This window comes from Chrysochloris asiatica, unplaced genomic scaffold (assembly GCF_000296735.1).
Source record: "Chrysochloris asiatica unplaced genomic scaffold, ChrAsi1.0 scaffold00034, whole genome shotgun sequence".
Classification (NCBI taxonomy): Eukaryota; Metazoa; Chordata; class Mammalia; order Afrosoricida; family Chrysochloridae; genus Chrysochloris; species Chrysochloris asiatica.
In genome coordinates, this window is record NW_006408552.1 from 10,027,611 (window position 1) to 10,037,643 (window position 10,033).

The 10,033-nt window shown below is 45.8% G+C and overlaps 1 protein-coding gene across 1 annotated transcript in view; it reads left to right on the plus strand.

The window, feature by feature from the left end:
• The window catches only part of WBSCR17 (Williams-Beuren syndrome chromosome region 17), a 648,608-nt gene that overhangs the window by 466,518 nt on the left and 172,057 nt on the right, over positions 1-10,033 (plus strand). The window lies entirely within an intron of this gene.

The following is a 10,033-nucleotide window of genomic DNA, read 5'->3' on the forward strand; positions in this document are numbered from 1 at the left end:
TAGGACACAATTCAATCCAGATCCATGACAACTGTAAAGATTTACAGCCTTGGAAACCCTGTGCAGGGTCACTATGAGTCGGAACCGACTCCACGGTACTTATCAACAACAATAATGAGTCAGAAGCACCTCGCTAGCATTTGATGACAGAAGTGTGACTGAGAATCACACAGGATCACATATAAATGTGAAGCTTTGACCCAGCAAAGAAATGTTTCATAAATCGCCGTGGTCCTTTATCTCAAAAAAAACCCAAACCAGATGTGAGTCGATTGGGACTCCTGGCAGCCTTGTGTGTTTCATATCAGAATTGTCCTTTGCAGGGGTTTTAAAGGCTCTGACCTTTCAGAAGTGCACGCCAGGCTTTTCTTCTGACGTGTCTCTGGGTGGATTCGGACACCAGCCTGGGGTTAGTAACTGAGTACTTACCTGGAATGCGAGACTGGAGACTCCGCACCCTACTTCAGAGACAAGGAGACTTCGGTCCAGAAAGATTCCACCAAACATCAGCAAACAACCACCTGGCTCTTACTTCACACACAGACAGCTACCGTTTTAGAAACCTTTTCACATTTGGGTAAATTTGCCAGCCTTTGAGCACTTAAAAGAGTACTGAAAGGTTCTGTTGTTACTGTTTTGTTTTTTTTAATTGTGAATTGAGTGAAGATTTACAGCACAGATCATCAATTTCTGTACACTTTGTTTCATTCATTTCAGTGATTTCACTCCCCTGCACTTAACCCACTTCCTCCCAGTGTCTCCTGTTTCCATTCCTCCTTTTTTTCCCCAACTCTTCTGGGTTTTGTTCCTAGGTCAGTGCTTCCCTTTTGATCTTGAATGGTTGACCATATGTGCATATCTCACTCACGTTTTATCCCATCTATTCATGTGGCGCTGTGGGTTAATGCACCAGACTGCAAAACCATTTGAACTGTAACGTCAGCGGTTCAAGCTCACCAGCTGCTCCTCGGAAACCCTATACAAGGTCGCTATGGGTTGGAATCACCTCAGCAGCACTTAACAACAGCAAACATTGAGTCACGAGCGTGAGTTCAGCTCCAGACCTGAAGAGTGATGAGGAGCCATATGGTCTTGGGTTTCTCCAGTCTTGCTGACCAGTAAACCTCGTCTTTTATCATTTTGAGTTTTGTCACACATCTTTTCCTACTCTACCCAGTACCTCCTAATGTGCTCCTTTTTAGAGTAGTTGGCAGACACCATCTATTCCCTCTGGTTTCAGGGTTGTGGAGACTAATGTTGAAATAGTCCATGAGGCCATTGGATTCATTGATTCCAAGCAGCTTCGGTTTTCATCAATTTACATCTCTTCTTTCCTCCACACAGACAGAGACAGTGGTTGTGTCTGAGGTGCCCACTCATGAGCTTGTGAGCCCCCGTTCCAGCTCATAAAAGTAGAATGTAGAATGCTGTCTTTTGTGGACCATGACCATGATATCCAAGGGTTTTCTTTTTATCTTTTTTTTCTACCCCAAACTAAAGGAGCTGTGGTAGCGTAGTAGTTATGAGTTGGGCTGCTAATCTCAAGATCAGCGGTTCAAAACTACCCATCGTTACTTGGGAGAAAGATAAGGCTTCCTGCTTTTGTAAATATTTACAGCCTTGGAAATCCTAGTCAGGGTCACTATGAACTGGAACCACCTCCATGGCACATAACCACCACCACCACAAACTTGGAGCTCATCCCCTTGTTCCAACCCATACTAGGAGAAAAAGTCAAGTCCAGGGAGCAAGAACTATCACTATTTTCATTGGGAAAAAAAGCAAGCATTTACATAACAAGGAGAGCCCTTAAAGCCCATTTCTCAACAGATATCATCTGGGCTCTCCAATCTTTTCTAAACTATCGGTTATTGGCTGTACACCTTGGGGGCCGGAGCTAATTGTTTGCCCCATTTTGCCTGTAAAGAGATGAGTTGTGTACAATGATTTCTTCAGAACCCTTTTAACATGAAGATCCCACAAATTGATTTAGTTGAGTGAGTAAAGCTCATGGGGGCGGGGAACTTTGTTCATCTTTTTGCTTTTTTAAGTGCTTAAGACATTTCCTGTTTCATTGTGCTCCCCACCCCCAAGATCAATGACAACAAAAACACATTCTTATGCCTTTTGGGACAGGTTGTCTACATTGAGCCTTGTCATTACAGGCCTGTGCCTCCCTCCTTTGTGAGGAGGTTAGAGACTGGCTGGAATTAAGATTCAGCATGCCCACTCTTTGGTGTTGTTAAGTGCCATTGAGTAGGTTTTGACTCAGAGCAACCCTGTGTAGGCTTTCTGAGACTTTAAATATTTGTGGGAAAAGAAAGCCTCATCTTTCTCCCCATGGAGAAGCTGATGGGCTCAAACCATGAATGTTGTGGTTCAAAGTCCAGTGCTTATCTTACAGAGCCACCACACTCCCTTAGAACCAAGCATCTGCTTTGCCCTTCTCAGGGAACAGCTCCTGCTTACCTCGCATGTGAGATTATCATGGGATGCTACTGCTGTTATGTGACATCAAGTCAGTTCCAACTCACAGTGACCCTGTACAGGGTTTCCAAGGCTGTAAGTCTTTATGGGAGCGCAACTCCTCATCTTTCTCCCACACAGCTGCTGGTGTTCTCGAACTGCTGGCTTTGCAGTTATCAGCCCAATGCATAACCCACGTCACTACTAGTACTTCTTATCATGAGATGAGGCTCCGATTACCTAGATGAGTTGTAAGAGGCTGACATCTATAAATGAGAAGAAATAAATGGGGGGAGAAAAGATGGTTGTGTTTGGGCTGCTATATTGTCCATGTTGGATGGTGTGTACAACTAATACAATCAAACACTTGCTTTGGCTGAATAAAGGCCCCTTGGCTAGCACCTGGTAACTTTGGGATTTTTATCAGAGTGGCTCTTGCTATATGTATACTGTTTATACAATCAATATGTTTATGCTAGGAGACCCTGGCTGGCACACACGATTAAGGGCTGATAACCAACCAAAAGATTGACAGTTTGAGCTCTCCCAGTGGTGTCCTGGAAGAAACACCTAGTGATCTGCTTCTGAAAGATCAGCCAATGAAAACCGTCAGGAAAGGTGTACTCAATATACGTGGGGTAGCCATGAGATAGAATCAACCGTGTATCAGCTCATAGCAACAACAACATGGATGCTAAACATTTGCTTTCCTTCTGGGAGTCTGGGGGTTGTGTACGTGCCAGGTAGAGACTGACTGCACAGTTGTCTCCTAAAAACCCAAGGTACTGAGTCTCTAGTGCACTTCCCTGGTGGCAGCTTTTCTTATATGAGTTCCCGTCTGCTGCTGGAGGAATGCTGTGTGTGTTGGGTGGCTTCACTAGAAGAGAACCCAGGAAATCTAGTGCTTGGTTTCCCCCAAACTTTGCTCCAGGCTCTCCTTTTCTTATAATAAAGCAAAGCTTTGAGCATGACTATATGCTGAGTCCCATGTGTCCTCCCAGCAGATCATCGAGCTGGGGTGAGCTTGGAGACTCCAAGACACAGATCGTCACTAGATCTGAGGCTTGGGTAACACACAGCCCTTGAACTGTCCCTCTAAGTTTCCCCAGCTGTCCTGGGCTCAGCGAGCAGCCAGTGACGCTTAATGGACCTCGAGACTCTGACAAAGTATGGGAGGCAGGGGCTTGGACAAGCTGGATAGAGCTCAGACTATGCTGTATGGCTGTATGGGCTGAAGCTAATTGTTTTTCCCAAGTCATGAATTCTGGGAGAACAGGAGGTGTGACATTCAGATGGAGTTGGAAGAATGTGCCCAAAGAAGCCTGCGTCAGGGGAAGACGCCTCCTCAGTACATGGTTCTAACAAGGGCCTGGATGCCCGCTGCCCAAGTCAAACCACCTGTCATCCAGTAATTCAATTCATGATGACCCCATGTGTATCGGATCAGAACTGTGCTCCGTAGGATTCTCAATGGCTGATGTTTTTTAAGGAGATTGACAGGGCTTTCTTCTAAGTGGATTTGAACCTCCAACTTTTCATGTAGTAACCACAAAGGGACTTCTCAGACACACTGGAAGGCGAGGAACTGGTAGAGAAAGGCAGATGGGGATCAACACACACAAACTTATTTGGAGAGGCTGTGTTCAAACACTGCTTAATCACTTACTAGTTATTTGTTGGGCAAATTATTTACCTCGTTCCTTCTGCAGTTTCTCATTTGTAAGGTGAGACTATCAGTAGTTCCTGCCGGGTAGAGTTTTTTGGAGGAGTAAGTCAAATTAAGCCCCCACATTCCTAGAGCAGTCTCGAGGACTGAGAAAAAGTGTTCAATAAATGTCATCCCTTGTCTCATTGCTGTAATAGAAATGCCACACGTGGTGGCTTTAAAGAAGAGAAATGTATTGCATTGCTCGCAGTTTTAGGTTCCACGATTATCATCTGTTTCTGTTTCACTTGGTTTCTCAGGTCTTTGTTTCAGAAGGTCTGGGTAGCATGTCTGCCTAGCCTGCTGTCTTTCCTTTATCCCTCACAAAACATGTTTCTCCCTCCATGTTGGAGGCAGGGGAAGCCTCTCCTCGTCAGTGGTGGTGGTGGTGGTTATGTGCCATGGGGAAACTTCTGACTCATTGTGACTCTGTATAGGGTTTCTGAGGATGTAAATCTTTGCAGGAGCAGAAATTCTCATCTTTCTCCTGTGGAGCCACTGGTCCTTTCGAACTGCTGACTTTGAGGTTAGCAGCCTGAGTTGTAACCCACTACGCCACAGTGAGAAACGTTGTCCATACTGACAAACGCTCAAGTAATCCAATCTGTACTCATTTTAGCGAGAGAGAGGTTTTCTTTATTCGATTTTGCAAAATCGGGTGCCCAACCCAGCAGACACGGGCAGCGGCGCAGCACAGCTGACCGGAAGATAGTTTTATTCCCCTGTCCCTAAAAAGCCCCTCCTTCATTTCCAATTCCCCATTCACAATTCTACTGCCACCTCCCATTTTCTCTCCCCCCTCCAGAGAAGCCAAAATGGTTCCCCCATGTAAGAATGTAATGACTACATTCTTATTTAAAGTTCCTAGCCCTAGAACGGATTGATTTCTTTTCTCCCTTCCCCCAATTCACACTGTTTGCATATCCTTGATGTAAATCAACAATGTCTGTCTGGTGTAGTAATCTCATGAGCCCTTTATATTTCTGAAAATGGACCATCTTGAGAATTTCTCACACTGCCAGGGTCCCTTCTCCTTGTCAATAACACTGGCCATTCCTTGACTTGTAATGGGTTCCTCACGTGGACTCTTTCCCCCATGCTTCATGACTCTTAGTATCTGCTTCCCCTTTTTCATAGGACAGAACTCAGAGGAAATAGGTTTAAGAGCTACCCTACTCTGCATGGCCTCATTAACAGAACAGAAGAGAAACCCTGTTTCCAAGCAGGATCATATTCTTGCAGGTACAAAGTATGCAAACCAAACCTGTTACTGTAACACCTATGTTTGACTCACGGGGTGACCCCATGTGTTACAGAGTAGCACTGTGCTACACAGGGTTCTCTTGCAACAAGATTGCCAAACCTGTTGTCCACAGTGCCATTGGGGGATTCGAGCTGCCAATTTAGGTTAGCAGCTGATTGAAGCCACTTGTACCATGTAGGAGACTCTTCACAGGCATGAGGGTTAGGGTTCCAATATATGCTTTTTGTGATGGTTACGAATCGGGCTGCTAATCTCAACATCAGCAGTTCGAAACTACCAGTGGTTCCGCAGGAGAAAGATGAGGCTTTCTGCTCCTGTAAAGATTTATAGCCTTGGAAACCCTGTGCAGGGTCGCTATGGGTCAGAATCAACTCGACAGCACTTAACAACAACAACAATGATGATGGGAGTTGGTGGCAAAATGCCAGACTCAGGGACCCAGAAACCCCTGCCCTTCAGAGTGAGCAGGGGACAGAGGACCCTAAAACCAGACTCAAACTGCAGCTTACCAGGCCTTGCTAAGGCCACCTACACTCTGGCTCTGGCTCTGGCTCTCTTCCATAGCTCTGAACTTGACTCTGACCCTGGGTGTTGGATACTCTGGCCCCCTCAGCGGGATATGTTTGGAGCCTGGTCTTCTCAACTCTGAGTCTGGCAGGGCTGCCATGTACAACTCACCCCACACAAAAGGCTGTCCTTAGGCCTTATCCCCAGACTTCGTCCCTGCCCAGCTCCCTCCTCCCATCCAGCTACGCCTGATATACCGTACCTCACAGCTGTTCCTAACAACACGGCACATTCCCTCCCGTTCTCTTCCCAAAGCCCCAGACACAGGTTGATGCAATTATTTGGCTTTTTTAATATAAACATATTATGGTAATATGCATAGACATGTTGTTGTTAAGTACCATCGGGTTAGTTCCAACTCACAGCCACCCTGTATAGAGTTTCCAAGTAGCAGCTGGTGGGTTCGAGCCACCGACCTTGCATTGGTCACATCAGTAAAGGCTGATGAGTATTCTAATGTTGAGACGTGGTATCATCTGGGAACATGCTCACTTTCATCGTTGACAGTTACGATCATAACGCACATGGTCATTTCCTCAGTCCTGGAGCCTGGGTGAGGAGTGGCAATATGGGAAATATGGTAAAAAAAAAAAAAACCATCAACAACACGACTTCTACAGTGGTGAGTGAACCACCATGTGCTGGAGGGTTTGAGCAGATGATAAAATATAATGACTTGAAAGGGGAAAGAGACCCCAGAGCTCGTAACACTCAAATAAGGAGCAGAAGATTCACAGAGGGAGCAGAAATCTGGAAAGGTAGGAAGGGGCTAGATCACAGTGGCCCAGGAATTTGGAACCCAATACGCAGGTGTTAAACACTAGTTGACGGTGCTTTGAGCATGCAAGTGACCGCTGAGGAGCTCTTACTTTTGTGCTTGGAGGTGGACATTGGATAGTGTCCTCAGGCAGAGCTGGCTGGTCAGTCACACTGCACTTAGAAACAGTTGTCATTGTCCCTTCTGCCTCAGAAGAGTCAGGCACCTCCAGCAAGACCCGGTGTCGTTAAGGTAAAGGCAGCCTCAGCCCTGTTCTTGAGGAGTATTAATGATATGTGTGACATCTCACTGTAATTCTCTTCTAATCAGCCTCCTAGCAAAATAGCTGACTACACTGCCACTTTATTTTGGGGGCCAGAAAATAAGCCGCAGAATGTGAAAAAATACTTTGCCTCTGACCCCCTTGGGGGCTTCAGAGACGTGACTCCCTTTTGCCCAACTGTTTGTACTCAATTGCTAACCTAAAGGTTGGCAGTTCAAACCCACCCAGCAGTACCATGGAAGAAAAGCCTGGCAAGGCACTACCAGAAAAACAAGAAACTCCCATGGAGCAATTCTATTGTGTAACACACAGGGTTATCATGAGTTGTAATCAACTCAAAGGCAGTGGACTTGGCTTTGATTGGGGCACTGTCTTCACCACATGGCCTTGTGTACACTGGCTTCATCTGCCCTTCTCTTGAGGACAAGATCGGGGTGTCACATTGGAAATCCTCTTGCTGCTATTTCAGCAAGTCTCCCCAACTACAAGTCTGTGAGGGGCTATCGATTCTTCTAGGCTTGGACTCCTTTGTTGAAGTGCTTCCCGAGTGGAAATCAACAGAGGTTTAGCTCCACGCTGGTTGAGAAGATCACGGCAGCCATCTCCAAGACCATCAGAAAAGAATATGAATTGTATTATCATATGCTACGACGCAGCTTAAGACTTCCTGTAAGTTTTATGTTACGAAAGGACAGAGTTGCTGGGCATCCATGCTGACTCCTCAAAGCCCTCCTGGGTTCAGAGTAGAATTTAGATCTATAGAATTTCCAACGGTGGCTGAGTTTTGGGATGTAGATTGCCAGGTCTTTCTTCTGAAGCACCTCTGGGCAGACTCAAACCTCCAACCCTTCAGCTAGCAGCTAAGCATGATAATCATTCACACAGTTCAAGAATTCTTTTTTTTTTTTTTTTGCTTTCTCCTGATGTAGTATTATAAAAGCTCCTTTCTGCTAGCTCACCTTGATGTGTATGAGGCTTGGTGGGGACATGGAGAGGAGACGGGAAGGACAAGATTTTTTTGAGGGTCCCAGGGATGCAGCTCAGCCTCTGCGCTGCCTCTTTTTGGTCTGCTGCTCGCCTCAAAACCAAAACAGATCCAGTGCCGACTTTTCATTCTCTCTCTGGACCAGTCTTAGCCCAATCGCAAGTCAACTTCCATCTTGTTCATCCTTGAATGGCTTTATTAAGATTTTTAAAAACTTTTGTTGCCCACCTTCAGTCGTTTTCAGCTGGACTGTTCATCCAAATCACATAATCCAGCCTTCTCAGAGGCAGATGTCATGATTATTCTTCAGGCTGAATATTCCTAGCCAGTAGAATTTTCAAGTCTAAAGACATGGACATTTTTAAGACCGGTGAAACATATTGTCTTATTTCCAGGAAAGTGGTTCTTTCTTAGGTAAATCCTTGGTTCTTTATCTTTTTGTCTCTGCCGGTTTTTTCTTGGGGGGGGGTCTTAATGTCCATTCATTCCTTTAAGTTCGATAAAATCTCTTGAAGGTTTTAAATGTAGTCACAAGTCAGAGGTGAAATATAGTTACTTTATTTTTCGATATTTGAATTCCACTTGCTCTCAAGTCCCGAGCTTCACTGATGATGGAAAAGAAAACTACTCTTGTCATTCATTTCAAGGTAATGCAGTTTCTCCTCATTTCAAACTCCATCTCTTTCAGGCTGTTTAGTCAACCTGGATTTAAACAGGCTGTTCACCTCTAAAGAGTCTCCCTCTGGAATAGTGCCTAGGAGCAAGGGGGGCAACCAGTGTGGGCACCCCAGTGATGGGAGTCATAGTGTCAGAGTCATGCTGCCCCTGGACCCATCTCAGCATCTGCTGAATCCTCAGAGTTCAGTGAACCTCTGTGTTCATTGCTTATAGCCTTGGTCCTGGTCCTCAACGCTGCCCACCCAGTCTGTGCTTTCCTTACCCCTAAACCCTGGGGCTTACCATCCTGTGCAGTCTTTTGCCACCCTTCTCAACTACTAACTGAAAGGTTGGAGGTTCAAGTCCGCTCAGAGGGGCCTTGGAAGAAACGCCTGGCAGTCTGCTTCTGAAAACCAAGTCAGCGAAATTCCACAGAGCACACCGTTTTACTCTGACACACTCGGGCTCACTTTGTGCGGAGGTCACCTCACTGGCAGGCAGTTGGGCAGCTGGTTGGCTGTGTCTCTTAGATACACAGGAAGCTCAGGATTTCCTGCATGCCAGGAGCTGTTAAGGGGGTCCTGTGGTTGTTTTTAAGTGCCGTCCAGTCTGTTCTGACTCATAGCGACCCTGTATAGGGCTTCCAAAGAGCGACTGGTGGGTTTAAGCCACTGGCTATGTGGTTCAAACCGACCTTGCAGTCCAGTGCTTTATCCTACAGCACCATACCAGGAGGGTCCTAGGAGCACTCTTTTCTATCCTCTGTCACTCCATCTTTTTTGCTTTGTGTCCTAGCCATTCTGCAAGCTAGCCCAGGGCTAGACAGGAAGCCAGCCGCCATTCCCTAGATATCCCAAAGCCTGTTAGCATGCTTTCTGTGCACACGGCCACAGTTCCATCCTGAGGAGCAGGAAGGCTACAACGTCCTCAGGACAGCCTTCTCATACCTGACTTCCCTCACTGCTCCCTCTTCAGACTTTGCCTCCTAGACCTGGGAGAATCCGCCTTTTGGGGTGATGGATCACATTGATTTGGTCTTTCTCATCACGGTCTTATAACTCCTACCAAACGATTGAGTGGAACTTGCTCTCCAATGGAAAGATGTTAAAGCAAATGGAAGAAATGAGGAGGTAAAAGAGCTAAACAGAAATTTTCAAAGGGCAGCTTGAGAAGACAAAGTCAAGTATTGTAATGAAATGTGCAAAGATCTCGAGTTAGAAAACGAAAAGGGAAGAACACACTCAGCATTTCTTAAGCTGAAAAAAATTGAGGAATGAATTCAAGCCTCACTTAAATTACTAGAGAATTCTTTGGGCAAAACTGGGATGATGCAAAAAGCATCCAAAAAA